The 17894-nt window shown below is 51.7% G+C and overlaps 1 protein-coding gene across 1 annotated transcript in view; it reads left to right on the top strand.

Annotated features, from left to right (window-relative positions):
* ZHX2 (zinc fingers and homeoboxes 2) overlaps positions 1 to 17894 on the top strand; it is a 180334-nt gene that overhangs the window by 69008 nt on the left and 93432 nt on the right. The window contains exon 2 of the mRNA XM_040261887.1: positions 15569 to 15637. The gene's annotated coding sequence lies outside the window, so the exon portion shown is untranslated. The remainder of the gene's footprint in view (positions 1 to 15568; positions 15638 to 17894) is intronic.

The following is a 17894-nucleotide window of genomic DNA, read 5'->3' as shown; positions in this document are numbered from 1 at the left end:
CATCACCACCACCACCACCACCATCACCACCATCAACACCACCATCATCACCATCACCACCACTACCATCACCACCATCAATACCATCACCACCACCATCACCACCATCAACACCACCATCACCACCATCAACACCACCATCAACACCACCACCACCATCACCACCACCATCACTACCGTCTTCACTACCATCCCTAACGTTTGTGAAGAGGCTTCCCAAACTGAACACATCTAAAACTAACTCTTGACTCTCATTCTTCAACCTCTCAGAAAATAGATATCTCTGTTTAAATAATCTTGGTTTCCTCTTTCTCTCTCCCACTTCATTACATCTGATAAGTCCTGTCTATTCTGCCTTCAAAATATATCCCCAGCGTGACCGCCGTCTCCCAGGATCACCACATCACACCCCTCCATGGGGCACTGTTCCCATTTTGGTGGCCATGAATGCCACCTCTGGGGTCATACTCAGCCCCGTGGTACTGCTCCCTGCCACCTCCATCCCCGTCTCCCAGTTCAAGCCCTGTCACCTCTCACATGGGTCATTGCAGTTGCTGTTGGCTGTCCTCTCAGCCCCTCTCAGCTGCAGCCCTCCGCTCATTTCATGCACAAAACCCTGTCTCCTCTCCTCAAAACTACAGACTTCTTAAAAACGCAGGTCAGATTGTCAGGTTGCTACCCCAAACCCTATACTGGTTCCCGCATCTCAGAGCAAAAGCCAAAGTCCTTATGGTAATCCCAGGTGCATCACCTTTCCCTCTGCCACCAGCCTTGAGCAACGCACATACATTTGCCCTTGCTGCTTCTCAGTCTAGAACACTTTCCCCCATTATCTTTGTGGGAAAGAGCTCCCTCGTGTCGTTCAGGTTCTGCTTAGAAGACATGCTGTCATGGAGGCCTTGCCTGGCCACTTCAGGGTCATAGCTCAGCCAGAGCCTCTCAAATCTCCACCATCTTCTGTTTTTCTTTCCAAAGCACATCTTGCTACCTGGCACTGGCTGTTTACTTGTCTGTCACATCGTCCACCCTCCCCCATCACACTCCTGGAAGGAGACACTGTGTTCTGATGGCTGTCGAGTCCTCAGCCCCGAGTAGCTGTTAAGCTCATGAGAAGCACTTTCTGGATGAGGGAGTGATTACGCGCAAGGCTCTGGTTTTGTATGCGTCTTCCAGCTCTCCCAACAGCCACTGGCGTTGATGTGGTCCCCTCCTCATTTTGTTGGGTGCAAGAATAAATAAATGTCCCTGGACTACTGAACTCAAGATGGGTAGCAAAAAGATCTGAACCAACTAGTCTCTTGCCAGAACCCATTTTCCGAATCACCATCTGTCGGGAGGCAGAAACGAAAGACTGTAATGACAGACCTTTGGAAATGGAAACGTGCGATGGGAGTGCACCAGGGCGACAGTAGCCAAGCGCAGCACGTCTACGCAGATTGCTCCGAAATTATCTGGGACTCCTTCCTGTTTAATTTTTTAAATTGTGAGAGCTTTTTTTACTGCCTCCCTAGACAGTACAACATGAGGGGGAAAGAAGCATGTCCGAGAGGCCCTGTTGCTCCATTGAATTTTTACTGTCAGCCTTCAGTGGCCTGGAATGTTCTGGAAATGGGGCACTCAGGCTGCATGAATGTGCCCTTTATTCCAAAAACAGGTCAGTCCATTTTCCGCCTTGAGTAAACATGGTGTGTTGATAAGAATCAAATATTTCAGTGTGGGGCCGTGCAAAGATGCAGTCTCAACTCTACCACTGAGATAACCTGTGTCCTTAAACAGTTATAATAGTAACTCTTAACTCCCTGAGTCTTACCAGGTGCTAGGGACATTCCAAGTGCTTTATACTTATTAACTCATTAAGTTCCCCAAACCAATCTTGGGAATAAGTACACTTATTAACCCCAGTTACCCTAGGTGGCACAGTGGGTAAAGAATCTGCCTGTAATGCAGGAGACACAAGGGATGCAGGTTCAGTCCCTGGGTTGGGACGATCCCCTGGAGGAGGGCATGGCAACCCACTTCAGTGTTCTTGCCTGGGGAATCCATTGACAGAGGAACCTGGCAGGCTACAGTCCAGTGGGTCGCAAAGGGTTGGACGTGACTGAGCGCCTGAGCATGCACACAGTCCCCACAACACCCCTTTGAGATGTATAGCACTGTGACCCCCGTTTTACAGGTGAGGGGCCTGAGGCCACATGGCTCCAGGGCAACCCGTGCGTGTAGTCACACAGTGAGGAAGTAGTTAACCCAGCATCCGCCTGTGTTAACTCAGCTTGTCTGGTGACCCCTCCTGGTTAAAGCCTGCCGGGATTCCTGGTCGTGACTCCTGGATAGAGGACAGTGCTCAAACTTCTTGGGGTGGTGTCAGGGGCCCCTGAGCCCAAGGCACTCATCCCTCCAGTCCATGTCCTAGCCCCTTCACCTTCACGCTCAGCCACGCTCAACCACCTACTCAGGCCATGCTCTTGCCCTGCACCTAGCCTCTCCACTGCCCTCCTTGGAACGCACCCTCCTTCCCCTTCTGACTGGTGACTTTCTGTCCACCCTCCAGGGACCAGGCCAAAGCCACCTTCTCCCTGCAGCCTCCAGTGACTCACCGTCCCCCACACCCTTCTCCTTGCCCAGCGTCACTCTGCCCCAGGGCACCCTGAACCATGCGTCTTTGCTGCTTAGCTCACCTGCTGTCCCTGGCACCAAACCCAGGCCTCAGAGAGAGGGACAGTTACAGCAAGGAACAGTGTCCTTGTGCAAGGACCAGACTGAGCTTTCTGATTCCTTGTGGTTTTTAAAAAATATGTGCCAGCCCAACAAAACAGCTCTGTGGCTGGTGTTCAAACCATGGGCCACCAGTTTGAGGCTCCTGGGAGCTCCTCGGGGGTTCTAGTGCTTCACTCCAGTGTCGGTGCGTAAACGAAGGAGGGAGAAAGGAAGAGAGGAGACAAGGAGGACTTACCTTCCTAGACCTGGCAATTTGGCTTCCATTAAAAAAAAAAAAAAAAAAGCTGTATTCATCTGCTCGAGCTGTTGTAACAAAATACCATAAAATGGGTGGCTTAAACATCAGAAATTTATTTTCTTCCAGTTTCTGGAGGCTGGAAGGCCAAGAGCAAGGTTCCATTCCTTTCTGTTTCTGGTGATGACTCTCTTCCTTGCTTGTAGGCGGCCACCTTCTAGCTGCGTCCTCACGTGGCCTCTCCTCGGTTTTTGTACTCGGAGAGAGCAAGCTCTCTGGTGTCTCTAAGAACACTAATTATATGGGATCAGGCCCCCATTGTTATGACCTCATTTAACCACCATTAGAAGTCCCATTTCCAAACACAGTCACACTGGGGTTAGGGCTCCAACATGAACAGCCTGCCAATCCAGGAGCCGTAAGAGACATGGGTTCGATCCCTGGGACAAGAAGACCCCCTGCACTAGGAAATGGCAGCCCACTCCAGTTTTCTTGCCTGGAAAATCCCACGGACAGAGGAGCCTGGTGGGCTACAGTCCATGGGGTCACAAAGAGTTGGATATGACCGAAGCGACTCAGCACGCATGCATATAAATTCAGGGTATGGAGGACGCACATTCAGTCCATATCACAGGGCATGCAGGTCATTCAATCCACAGGTCTTTCCTGTGTCCTCGCTATGCGGATTCGGAAAACACCGAAGGCAAACAGCAGAGTCCAGTGGTCAAAATCACGGACTTTCCTATCAGGCAAATTCAGGTTTGATACCTAGCTCCACCACTTGCTGGCCGAGCGACCTCAGACCCTCCGCCCAACTTCTCGGAGCCTCGCACACCTCATTATGAAAGGAGGACAGTGACACGGACCACAGGGCTTGTGTGGGGGTGAAGTGAGAGCCAGGCGTGTCCACCAGGCCCAGCACCGCTGGGGACCCCACTGGAGTTACTGAGTGCATCCTCCGGGTATTGGGCTCTGAGCCGGGTGTGGGGTATCTGGTGGCGAGCAGGACAGAGTGATGCCTTCTTCTCATTCTTCCTCAAAGAGCCAGATGATAAACAAGGAAATGTGTGATCAGGCAGCAAGCAAAGTCAGTCGTTGGCGAATGGGACATGGGCTGTGAAGAAATAAAACAGGCAGAGGGCAGGATGGGAGGAAAGCCCTCACTGGGGAGGTGAACTGGACAAGAAGCTGAGGCCAGAGACTTGGGGCAGAGTCTTCCGGGTGGGGAAGCGGCAGTTGTGAAGGCCTGAAGGTGGGCACACTGGGTGCCCGCACAAGCAGCTGTCACAAGGAATGCAACCCCACCCTCGGAGGCCACCACCCTGCGGGGACACAGGACCTTGGCCCAGCCCTCCAGCCCTGGAGCAGGGCGGAGCCGAACCAGCTGTCAGAGGGGAGCAGAGCCTTGACTGGAGTGCTGGGGGCAGCAGGACAGGGGAGGAGGAAGATTCGGCGTTGAGGCTGGGGTTGGGGGGCAGCGAGCATTCCTGCAAGGAGAGGGGAGTTCGGTTGAAGAGCATGGAATCTGAGGGACCCTCAGAGATTGCTCAGGCCTGAGCCCAGTCAGAGAGCAGTGTCAGGCCAGGAGCCCAAGGTGCCCCACGGATGAGCTCGGCGTGAGCTGACGAGGGCAGCAGCCCCCACTGCCACAGCCGGGTAGGCAGGTTGCTCGTTCTGGAGACTGGGCGCCCCACTCAAGATGCAGGGCCCGGGCGGAAATCCAGCGCTGTGAGTCACAACCAGATGTACAGCCTGTCAGGGGGAAGCGGGGCCGAGGGGAACTGGTCACGGTTTCCTGGAAGCTTCCTGAGGGTGGGGGAGAGGTCTGCTGAGGACAGGTGCCAGTGGGGGCAGGGCCGAGCCAGGAGACCCGCTGGAGGGCCGGCCTGGCTGCACTGGGGCCGAACTTTACGTGGCCACCGGGGGTGTCAGAGCCTGATGCCCATGGACCCAGCTGAGGCACGATTGAGGTCCTCTGTCTCCCCTCCCACAGCGTGTCTGGAGTTTCCCGGACTTCTGAGAGGTGGCGTGCCCCTCGGGGTGTGGATGTGGGAAGAGCAGCCCAACTGGGACTTCTGCATTGTCGTCCCATAAACTTGGATCCATATCCATGGACTTCCACAAGCCCAGCCCCTCTCTGACCCTGGGTCCTCTCACCTGCAAACGGATGGGATAAATTGGGAGCTCTCCAAGGTTCCGCCCAGGCAATTCCTTTGTCTTCCTCCCCATAGATAGCAGTGGGGGCTTCCCAGGTAGCCCTAGTGGTAAAGAACCCGCCTGCAATGCAGGAGACATAATGAAACACGAGGTCGATCCCTGGGTTGGGAGGATCCTCTGGAGGAGGGCCTGGCAACCCACTCCAGTATTCTTGTCTGGAGAATCCCACGGACAGAGGAGCCTGGCAGGCTACAGTCCATAGAGTTGCACAGTGTTGGACACGACCGAAGCGACTCAGCACATAGATGAGAGACACTGAGGCCACGGAGCAAGGAGCCTGCTCTGAGGAAGCCCATTTGGAGCTTGGCCGGATATGCTCCCTTCCCCCACCCTACCCCGTGTTCCAGTGCCCTGCAGCCCCTTCCCGATCTGCTTCCTGGCCCCTCTAACTTCCTTCTCCTCTACCCATGCTCCTCATCTGCAGACATGGAGGCTCAGCCATTCCTGGGGTGGGTGGGTCCCAAGTCTAAACCAAGAGAAGAACTCCCGGGGCCATAGCCATCTGTGTGTCCTCACTGGGATAAGCAGGCAGGACCTCCTCCAGCCACCTCCTGTCTGAATCCTACACATCCTTCAATCCAGTTCAAATGGCGCCTCCACCAGGAAGCCTTCCAGATCTCCCCAACCAGAGTCATCACCTTACCCAGCCTCCCCCAGGCATCCCACTTTATAATTCTGCAGGTGCCATTTTTACTTTTGTTATTGTTGTTTAGTCGCTAAGTCGTGTCCGACTCTGCGACCCCATGGACTGTAGCTGGCCAGGCTCCACTGTCCATAGCGTTTCCCAGGCAAGAATACTAGAGTGGGTTGCCATTTCCTCCTGTAGGGGAATCTTCCTGATCCAGGGATCAAACCCATGTGTCCTGCACTGGCAGGTGGACTCTTTACCACTGAGCCACCAAGAAAGCCCCATTTTTTTACTTACCAGTATTGTAATTGTTTGTGCAAACATCATAGCTCCTGTACACAATTACAAACTCACTGGACACAGTCACCAAATTGCCCCATTTTGCCCATGCTCATCAGCAGCCCCCTCTTTGATATCTGATGTAGTGTTCGGATTCTAGTGTTGGGTAGATATTTGCGGAATAAATGGAGTTTTCTTTCTTCTGTGTAGCAGAAAGAGTCTTTCCTTCCAGAGTGAATGGTTGGATGTGTAAGAGCACGTGTTCTATAGCTTCACTGGGTAGAATCAGCTCCACCAACACACAGCGGGACCCTGGACAAGTTTCTAACACTCGTGCCTCAGTGTCCCCACATGTAAAGCAAGGATCATCATAACCTCCCTACCTCCCAGGCTGGCTGTGAAGGTTAAATGAGGCATGCTTGTCAAGTTCTTGATGTCATGCCCAGCAGAGACCTACCTGATTCAGTAAGCGAAGTTGTTAGATTTTTTGGCATTCTGACATGTAAATTTTTCTTTGATTTTTTTTTTCTTTTTTTAATATTACACCGTCTTGCAGAATTCGAGTTTGGCTTTAGGTAGTTGCCGGGTTCTTTCTAATCCTTGCATTCATTGAACCTCTGTCGGGCATTCAGTGCCATCCGTGGAGTCCCTGGATACGCTGGCTCGGAGCAGGGGCCAGGGAAGGGAGAGACGAGCCTTCACTGGCGTAACTGCTCGCCTGCTCAGGGCTAGCAGCCACACGAAGTGCTCTTACTCAGTTCATGTGACTCGACAAATTTGGAATGTGTTGGGGAGAGAGAGTTTTTCCAGCTGTGAGTCAGTACATTTATGCTCTCACACACATATTTGAAAATTTTAGAAAGAGACTTTAGTGAGAATTCATTTATGAGTGCAAAGTGGACATCTCTGGAAACTGTGTTTTGACCCTGAAGGCAAATAATACTTAAGATATTTAATAAAGGGTTCAAAACAAGAGTCAAGGGAAAGAGAACACAGCTAGCTGCCTTTTTCCTTCTGTATTTTCAGCCGCTGAAGTGCACATTGGAGTACCCAATATAGCATAGGTTTATAAAGCACCTCCTAGCTACCCCGATTTATACTCAGCATAGTGGGAAAATAGGTATGTGAAAGAAGGGAGGCAAAAGCAGCATTTACTAAGCACCTGTTATGTGCCAGGTAATCGGAGCTGGGGTGGGGGTACCTGTCCCAAGTTCAAGAGACAGCGTGGGGAAAATGGAATAGTTGTGTTCAGACATGCCTGGGCTCAAACCGCAGAAGCCTACTTTTAGAATGTTATCTAAGGCCCATCTTAGCCCATTTTGTGGATGGCAAAACTAAGGCTCAGAGAAGAGAAAATAATTTGTCTATGGACACAAAGCTCTTATGTGGTGGAAACCATATTCTAAACAAGGTTTGTTACCCTTCTGCCTTACGCCAAACCAAATAAGTGATAGAGCAGTTTTCAGATATCACACAAGAGACAACACAGGATTCTGTTAGCTGGGAGAAGGGGAACAAACACAGCGAGTTCTACAGTTGCACCAGCTGCTGCCTTGAAGCAGTTTCCAGAATTCAGTATGAGGAGGAATCGCCCCCCCAAAAAGAAAAATAAATAAACTAGGTCTGTGAGTCTCCCTGTGGTAAAGAAATTTGGGTTAAACCAGTGTCCCCAAGGCTGAGTGTCCCCAGGAAGGAGGGAAGCAGGCACACCCATTCTCAGCGATAACACTCGCATATCCTAAGCAGGTACCACTTTCTCACAAACCAGTCCCTTTAACCACCTCCGGACATGACGGAGTGTGCGCGCGCACACACGCACACACACATACACACACACACTTGACATGACTGAGCGTGCGCGCACACACACACATGTTATGGATGATGAAGAACCTGCACACACACAGTTTACATGACTGAGCACGCACACACACACACGTTAGGGATGATGAAAAACCTGCACACACACACGCACTTGATATGACTGAGCACGCACACATACACACATTAGGGATGATGAAGAACCTGCTTTTCGTCCAGGCTGGTCCTCTCTGTGCACGCACATGCACACACACACACATACAGTTGACACAACTGAGCGTGCACACATACACATTAGGGATGACGCTGGGGATGACGAAGAACCTGCTTCTCGTCCAGGCTGGTCCTCTCTGCACACACATACACACACACACACAGAGTTGACACGACTGAGCACAGGCACACACACACGTTAGGGATGACAAAGAACCTGCACACAACACACACACACACGTTAGGGATGACAAAGAACCTGCTTTTCGTCCAGGCTGGTCCTGTCTGCTGTTGTTTACTTTAAAGAAAGAAACCAGCGCCCGCCCAAGGGGCTTGCGTTTCCAGCTCACTTACATCTCTTTTGCACGGGCTCATTTTCATAGACTCCCAGTCTCCAGGGAGCCGTGTCTTTCCCTCGGAAACATGAGCTGTAATCAAAGGTGTATTCATCCGCACACATCTGCTGACAGCCACGCCGGAGCCATAGTTCTCCGAGGCCTAACAGAAGGAGGCTCAGGCCAGGTGCCCAGGGAGAATTTTTCCCTACACAAATCAGATTGCCCTGTGGTTGCTCTTTGTAAAGATGGCAGAGTCCCAGGCGGTGCTTCTCACATTGCCAGAGGACCTGAGGGGGCCAGGGGCAAACAGGATTCCACCATCCGTTCAGCAAAGACTGTTGCGGGCCACCATGTGCTAAGAACTGCAGACCCTGGGAATCCAGCTCTTCTGGTGACTTCCCATCACTGACAGGTATAAAGACCCAGCTTCTTAAAGGCCAGCGAGTCCCTGGAGGAGCTGGCTCCTGTTCTTTCTCTGGCCTGCTTCCATTGCTGGGTGACCAGTGCACCTCCTCCTGTCTCGGCCCTGCACACATGCCCTCTAGCTTTCTGGATTCTTCCTTCCTCTCTTGGCCAGGATTGCTGCCGCTTGCCTTTCAGATCCAGCTGCCCTCCCCCAGGCCCTCCATCTGCCTCCCTGGTGATCTTGCCACCATTGTGTGTGCTTCCCTGTCACATCATTGGAGTCTCTTCTCCAGACCAGCTGCAAGGGTGCAGGCAGTCATTTCAGTCATGTCTGACTCTGCGACACCATGGGCTGTAGCTCACCAGGCTCCTTGGTCCGTGGGATTCCCCAAGCAAGAATACCGCAGTGGGTTGCCGTTTCCTTCTCCAGGGGATCTTCCCGACCCAGGGATCAAACCCACGACTCTTAAGTCTCCTACACTGCCAGGCAGATTCTTTACCACTAGCACCACCTGAGAAGTCCTGCAAGGGTAGGGCTCACTTTATCTCCCCAGTGCTGGCCTGAAACCAATGCCCCATAAAGAGCTGTTGGAGGGAGACGTCCCTGGTGGTCCAGTGGTTAAGAATCTGCCTTGCAATGCAGGGGACTTGGGTTTGATCCCTGGTTGGGGAACTAAGATCCCACAGGTCAGGGGGCAACTAAGCCCATGTGCTCTGGAGCCCACGTGCCACAAAGATAGATCTCAGGTGCTGCAACCAAGACTTGGTGCAGCCAAATAAATAAATATTTTTAAAAAGATTGCCGAAGGAATGAAGAGATAGCAGTGAGCAAATTAAACATTGCCCTGCCCGGTGCTGGGCACATCTTCTTGGAGTGTTGATGGTATCTGACAATTTTCAGGGGAAATATTTGGTAACAAACACAGACCAATTCTAGAGTAGCGTTCAGTGTTCTTGTCAATGTTCGATGCTTCAAGTTGCACCTGCACACCCCAGGGAGGTTGTGAACTCATCCTCCTCTGTAGTCTCGAGTGGGGACATATGGTCTTCTTGGAAGAGTAGGTTGGTGTTGGTGGAAGAGATGGCCCAGTTTGCCAGCAGCTCCAGCCATGGAGTCAGAGTTTAAGGGGCAACATAGGGAGTGGTGGGGAATAGAAAGACCATTCAACCAGGCCTGAGTTCAAACCTGTCACTGGATGTTTCCTCTCGGGGTGATACGTGTGATCACCCTAAGATTCAGACTTGTTGTCTGCAGAGTGGGTATTGAGTACTTGCTCCTCAGAGCTGCTATGATGAAGACAGAGAAGAAGCCTTGGAAGACCCCCTCAGTGCCCAGCTCAGAGCAAGCCCTCAGGAAGTGGTGACTTTTGCACTCGTCCTTCACTGATCGCTCTTATGAATTAAAGGTGTTGTTGGTTTCCAAAGTGGAACATTTCCTGGTGCAAAGACAGGCAACTTAAGACCGCACTGCCGGCTTGCAGAATCATGGCTGCACAGAAGTGGCCTGTAACTTGCCACCTTCTTTGAACTTGACCTTCCTCTCTTGTGCTCAGTCCACAGTAGCCCCAACCCAAACCTGCTGATCCCAAATACAGTCCTCCATGGGTTCTTCATCCTCTCCTCAATATGAGGCCATCACCCCAGGACATCATGACCTGTTTACTAGACCCGGAATTTGTTACTCATCTGCTAAATGTTTGCCGAGTGAAAAAATGGACTGGAATAAACTGCGAGAGAGGGAGTTAACCCTGGGTGTTTTTCTTCTTCTCCGAATGGTTTAAGCACTGTTCCTCTTTTCCCCCTGCAGTTGTCCAGCCATCTGACGGGTTTAAACTAGGCCAGGAGGGGATAGGAGGGACCTGTAGGGAAAATCCTATGGGCAGATTTTTCCTCATTGGGATTTTGTGCCTTGTGATCATTTCCTGGGGAGAGGTGTGCTGAACCAGAAAGACTGGAAATGTGTGCACAGGGAGAGCTTGAAGGGCAGTGAAAAGCCTTTTCCTTCGTTTATGCTGCTGCTCACAACGCGAGTGTCATTTCCACCTTCAGGAACTGCCGTGGGCACCACGGCCCTGAATCCCCAGTGCAGAAAGGAGGCAGGTTCTGTTTAGAGCTCTGCTTGGCTGGTGAGGAAATTAAGGTCCCAGGGAGGGCAGGACTTGGCATCAGATCACAACACAAGTGTGTGAGAGAACCAAGACCAGACTCAGATGTGTCATTTCCGAGACCAGTGCCCTTCTCCCCACACTGGTTAGGAAGGATCAAGTGTCTGATGCCCCCGTGCTGAGTTCAAGGGGAGGGACTTCATTCATGGTCCTTTGCCTCCATTGCAGGGGCCGTGGGTTTGATTCCTGGCCAGGGCACTAGGATCCTACATGTATGTCCAAAAAAAGTGGGGAAAAAAAAAGAAAAGGCTAAATGGGAAAATGGAACTGATTCATTGAGACTCCCCAGCTCCAAGAAGAATTCACTGTTTGCTGCTCCAGCCAAGCCCCACTCCACACCTCTGTGCCCAGGAAGAAACACCTAGTCAGTTGGGGATAATAATAAGTAACACCAGTAATAATAGTAGCTAACATACTATTCTGTGTACGTGCATACTATATCTAGTGCCTACGTGATTCTAAGCGCTTTGTATGCATTACCTTCCTGGGTCCTGCAGGGTAATTCAGAGTTAATTTGGGGAAGTGGGAGGACAGAGCATTGACTAGAGAGGGTCTAAGATATGGTAGCCACATGGCTGCATGGAATCCAGGGGGTTAAAAAACCTTGGGCATTGGGAGCCCATAACACAGTGAGGCAAGGGGAAGGCAGAGTGATGAGCGTTGGCCAGACCTCGCAGGGTGAGAGGCCCTGGGGTGAGAAGTGTGGTCTTTATCCTGAGACAAATGAGGGCATCTGTTAGCTGCTCCCACCTATAGCACCTCTATATGCATTGTGCTTCCTCACCTTCAGTCTATTCTGGATCTTTCTCCTTTTTTATACTGTGGCTTTCCTGAGGGTAAAGATTGGATCTTGTTTATGTCTGTCTACTACCTAGCACAGAATCGGGATATGTGATTACTCAATATGTGGATACTTCAATAAATGATTGCTCATCAGATATTTAATATATTTAACATTTAATAATGGTTTGTTGTTCAGTCTCTAAGTCATGTCCAACTCTTTGAGACCCCATGGAGTGCAATGCTCCAGGCTTCCCTGTCCTCCACTATCTCCCGGAATTTCCTCGGACTAATGTCCATTGAGCTGGTGATGCTATCTAACCATCTCATCCTCTGCTGCCCCCTTTTCCTTTTGCCTTCAATCTCTCCTAACATCAGGGTCTTAACATGGTAATATTTAATAACTATTGCAGTCCAAGGGGTCGCAAAGCGTTGTACACGACTGAGCAACTGAGCTACAACATACATACTATATGTTTGTTATACACAGATATTAGTACCTAAAATATAACTTCTATTATGCAGGCATTGCTGCTCTAAAATGTTATATGTGTGCCTATAAAACCCTGCATTCTGATAAATTCAAAAATCACAGCATTTGGGGGACAATTGGACTGAAGCAGAGTATTCACAATTCATATGACTCTGTAATGAAGCACAGTCTGGGTGTCGATACCAGTCGAGTTCAAAGGGCGTAAGTTCTGAATTAGAATAAATACAATAACTATAGTGCCTGAGTGACTATAGGCCAATCAATACTGTTTTAAAGGGGGAGGCGGAACTTGATGGAGGGGGCTAGCGAAGGGTTGAGGCTGCTGGGTGTAGAGGCAGAAGCAGGCAGAAGTCTTCATCCCAAGTTCCTGCAGAGCACTTTCAGGCCCTGCTGGAGTGTGGCAAGGGTGGGTGGTCTCTTGAGCCCCCAGCCTTGGCACAAAGACCAGGGCAAACCGAGCCACACGAGCACCTCAGACAGAGTACGTGGCCACCGGAGCCCCGAGGAGGAGCTGGGAGGGCAGAGCCCTGTGGCTTGCTCTGCTCAGCGGTGTGTACCTTGCATCCAGCCACCCTCACTTGGTGGTGCAAAGTACTAACGTGCCAGGAACAGTTGCCTGTGAGCCAGCGCGATGTCCAGGCTTTGTTGACGTTAGTCGCCTGTATGCCTTCTGTGCACTGAACCTCCTTGTGGAAGCACGAACAGCAGAACAAACATTCCGTAACGGAAGACATGACTGATACACCAAGGATGCCTGCTGGCATCCTACCAGTCACACACCCTCTGCGGTTGTGGACTGTTCTCTTCTTGGTCCACAAGTCTGTTCAGTAAACCCATTCTGTGAGCAGAGAGTAAGGCAAGATGGAGTGGGGGCACACTAATCCAAGTGAAAGTGTTAGTCACTCAGTCGCGTCCGACTCTTTGTGACCCCATGGACTGTGGCCCGCCAGGATCCTCTGTCCACAGAATTCTCCAGGCAAGAATACTGGAGTGGTTGCCATTCCCATCTCCAGGGAATCTCCCCAAACCAGGGATCGAACCCAGGGATCGAACCCAGGTCTCCTACATTGCAGCCAGATTCTTTATCCGAGCCACCAGGGAAGCCCCCTAGACACTAATGAAAGTGAAAGTTGTTCTGTCGTGTCTGACTCTTTGCGACCCCATGGACTATATACTCCATGGAATTCTCCAGGCCAGAATATTGCAGTGGGTAGCCTTTCCCTTCTCTAGGGCATCTTCCCAACTCAGGGATCAAACCCAGGTCTCCCACACTGCAGGTGGATTCTTTACCAGCTGAGCCACAAGGGAAGCCCAAGAATACTGGAGTGGGTAGCCTATTTCTTCTCCAGCATATCTTCCCAACACAGGAATCGAACTGGGGTTGCCTGTATTGCAGGCGAATTCTTTACCAACTGAGCTATCAGGGAAGCCCTAGACACTAATGAAGGGTACCATAAACCCGTGATGTGATCGCTTTCCCCATCAGAAGCAGCTGAGCTCACACCTCTGGACTTGGGTTCAGAGGACCTCAGCCCCATCCTGCCCGAAAGCTGTGTGACCTCAGGAAAATCACTTAACCTCTCTGTGGCTCAGTTTCCTCAACTGCAGAATAGCACCAGTGACATCCCCGAGTCCTTTGAAGGAGCAGATGAGCTCCTAGTGGATGGAAAGTTCTTTCTAAACTGTAAGGAGCTTTACAGAGTATTGTCCTTCCTGCCGATCAGTGCTGGGCTACTCAGGTCAGCTTGCCTCCTAGGGTGCCTTCTCCTGCCGGATGCTCAGTTCTAAGGGCAGAGGGCAAATCCAGCTACATTGGGATCAGAATAAATTAATCACTGGGATTCAATGCAGAAGTTGGGATGACCTTTGGGAAATGTTGCTGGCCGATGACGATAGTGAGGAGGGGACCCCGGCCTCCCTCCCTACCCGATGCCTCCCTCACTGAGCGCTCACCCATCAGCCTCCGTCTCCAGGCCTGAAGTCATCAGCCGATCTCTGGTCCACTGCTCTGCCCCCAGCCCCTCCCACCAAGCCAGGCCCGCCTGTCCCATCACCCTCTCATTTTGCTTCCCCGAATAGCACAGAGGAAAGGAACGCTTGATTCTGGAATCACGTGAACTCAGATTTGGATGAGCTTTACCACTCAGCATCATTAAAATCCTGATAGCCACGTCGTGGTTTCTTGAACCTGTCTCTTCCCCTGGGGAATGGCCTATGACTTCCTGACTTCCTTCCTTCCTTCCCTGATGAAGGGGATTAGAAATGCATGCTTTGCAGACTTTAATGTGCCTGGGAATCACCTGAGGAGCTTGTTAAAAAGCAGGCTCTGTTGCTTAGGGTCCCGAGAGTCGGCCCTTCCAACAAGCTCCCAGGTGACGCAGTTTCACCTCTGACATATGGACCCATGTTTGAAGTACCTGCCATAGTGGTTACACTTAGTGGTGTGGCCATAAAGATTTTTTTTTCCTCAAAGGGTGCCCTTTTGAGAACAGGGAGAGATGAGTAGAGAATCCTCTGCTCTCCTCAGAATTCCAAGGGCAACAAGAAAAAACAAGCTTGGCTGTAAAGGCAGGCAGGGCATGGGGAGCAAGGAGAAGCGTGGTCCCAGCCGCGGCTCATAGGCAGGCTCGTCACACGCACGTGTGCGCTGCAGGTGGGCCTCGGCCGGCTGCAGAAACCTCTAGAGCTCAGGCCTCGACTTGCCACGCTGGGAACGAACGCATCCTCTGAGCTGGGCGCTCGCCTGCTTCTCCGGCTTCGCTCTCCTGAGGAATTTTCAAAGCACACAGGGCTTGCCCAGCAGGAGTCTCCCAGGGCGGAAATGCACATCGAGGGCTTTTGTTTTCGGGACTGCTGTATCTTTTGGACTTGAGGCCTGTAGGCAAAGCTTTCCTTCTCCACCCTCACCAACTGTGAACCTCTGTTGCTGCCAAGGAACCGACACCAGGGACTGAAGGCAACTCGGAGTGGGGTTCAGGAGACGCCTCCCCAGCCCCACCCAGCACATCTTGCTTTTAGTTTCACTCTCCTAAAAGGCCTGCTTCTCAGAAAGCTGCTGACTCACCCAGAGTGTGAGGGTCTTTTTTTTTTTCTTCTTAGCATCATCACAAAGCCCTGAGATTCTTGAGGTCCGTTTAACCAGTGGCTGGGCCTCAACCGTTTCTTTTCTCCTCCCCATCTCCGTCCCAGGATCCCAGGGCCTCAGACCGTCTAGAAATGGGAATTGATACCCCCATTCGCCTCGCCCTGCTTTTAATATTGATTATTTCTTCTCTGTAGGTCCTGACGCACTGACTGCTCTGGAGTCAAAGTAAAAAGATTCCCAGGATGTAAGCAACACGGGAACTGGTGAGTGACCGTGTATTTGGCGAAGGTCGAGGCCTCCACTGGATTTCAGGAAGGGAAGGGAGATGGAAGGGAGGCGGGCAGGGAAAGCGGGGTCCGAAGCCCGTCCAGGGGGCAGCTGAACTTTTGCACCTCTGAAATTGTTTTTGTCGAGATGCACCTGGAAAGAGCACAGTGCAGAGAACCCAACTGTGTGTCCCTGAGATTTCGCTGGGTCCCGTCCACCCCTCCCCAGACGCAGACTGGAGCCTGCAGGTGGCTGTGCTGACCTCTCTCTGCTCAGACGCCAGCATCTCAGGCTCACCCTCCGGAGGGCATGGGCTGGGGATCATTCTCACGAACCTCGTAACCAGGGTTAGGGACGCATTCTTACAACACAGAGGGAACTCCGTGGTTCACACCAGTTTGTAAACCATAGCCCCGAGGAGACGTGAGTAAATGGAGACGAGAAAGCCACCTTTGCTCCTTTGAATGGCTGTCGCTGGCAAGAGGCAGGCGGGCAGCTAGTGACTCAGCCTAAGGAGAAATTCCTGACAAGAGGTCGGCAACGGTAAAAATCGATGTCCGTTAGGAGTAGTGAGTTAGTTCCCTGTCGTTGGCAGAATCCGAGCACAGATTGGAGAAGCGTGGATGGGAAATGATGGAGTGGGGAGAGGTTCTGACAGGGCAGTGTTTTACACACTGTTCCTGATGACCGAAAATCCTGGGGGGAGGGGCAGGAGGGGGAGGGGAAGGTTTAGGGAGAATGAACGGCGGGACTTCGTAAGCTCACAGGTGCATTCCCTCAGTCTGTTTTATGGGGCAGGCTCCTGCTTTAAGGGCTTCCCAGGTGGTGCAAGTGGTAAGGACCCCGCCCGCCAGGTTAGGAGATGTAGGAGACACCGGTTTGATCCCTGGGTCGGGAAGATTCCCTGGAGGAGGGCACAGCAACCCACTCCAGTATTCTTGCCTGGAGAACTCTATGGACAGAGGAGCCTGGCGGGCTACAGGCCATGGGGTCACAAAGAGTCAACCACGACTGAAGTGATTTAGCACACAAACATGTCCTGCTTTAAAACAGCCTGAAGTTGCTGGATGAGACGGTCTCTCCCCAGACCTATTGTCCATGGGCCAGGTGTACCTGAGCTCACCACATGTCACACGTGTGGCCCCAAACAACTGATCTGTGGGAAGGGTGGGCAACTCTCCAGGCGTGAGGGGGACTCTGATCAGAGGCTCTAGAGAGCTCGCTCCTGTCACAGGACCACCAAAGAAAAGAGTTGCCAGCGCATCACGCCATCGAGAGACTTGCCCAGGATCCAGACCACACAGACCAGAAGGAAAGGCATGGTGGGAATGCTGTGCTGGGTTCTCCCGAGTCCCCAGGCTGTGAGAGGACAGTGAGCATGGCTTCCCCAAGGGAGCTGGGGTCCTCCTGCACCACACTGGCCAGTGACCAAAACCTGGCCCGACAAGCGTGAAAAGCATCGCACCCTAGACGCCGCGGGTGGAGAAATTGCTCAGGAAAGACACCCATCGCAAGGACGAGGGTCTGAAGGTCTGCATAAGGAGCACAGGGGCCTCCTTTGTGCTTTGTCACCGGGTCTTCTTCCCCCTGGGCCTGGGTCAGCTGCCACAGTAAATGTGCACCGAGGGCATGGCGCTGTGGGAGCCCAGAGATGCGGTTCTTTTTCAAGAAACTGACGGCCTGGATGAGAATCGAGTTTGACAGTCCCTGTACAGAAGCTGTGTGTTAGCTGTGTTCTGAGTGTTGTGTAGCAGGGGGGTGGGAGAGGAAGGGGAGGGGGCTGAACAGGAGCTTGAGCTGTAACTTGGTGCTTCCTTGCAAGTCTTGAGGCACAAGTTGGGCTTTGAGGACAGAGACTGTGTCCTTGATTCAAAGGACCTGAGATATGTGCTCAGGAAGTGACTGTTGAATATAGGGAAAGTGATAAAGAGAGAGTTCCAGAGGCTGTGTCTGTGGTTAAGATCAGACAGCTCAGGTTCAAATCCTGTTTCTTCCACTAGTCATGGGGCCTCATAGACAGAAGTTGCCAATCTATCTATGCTTCAGTCTTCCCATCTGCAAAATGGGCACCATGCAGTACCTACTACATAAGAGGGCTGCTGGGAGGAGTCAATAAACTGATTCATGCAAAGCTGCTTGGTCCCCTGCCAGTATACTGTTAATGCCCAATAAATATTAGCTCTTATTCTTGTTCTGGAAGTAGGATGTGATCCAGATTAAGGTTTAGTGTTGGGACACGAAATAGCAGCATAG

Source organism: Oryx dammah, unplaced genomic scaffold, assembly GCF_014754425.2.
Source record: "Oryx dammah isolate SB20612 unplaced genomic scaffold, SCBI_Odam_1.1 HiC_scaffold_19, whole genome shotgun sequence".
NCBI lineage: Eukaryota > Metazoa > Chordata > Mammalia > Artiodactyla > Bovidae > Oryx > Oryx dammah.
The sequence above is the reverse complement of the archived record's forward strand: the minus strand, read 5'-3'. Positions and strand labels throughout refer to the sequence as shown.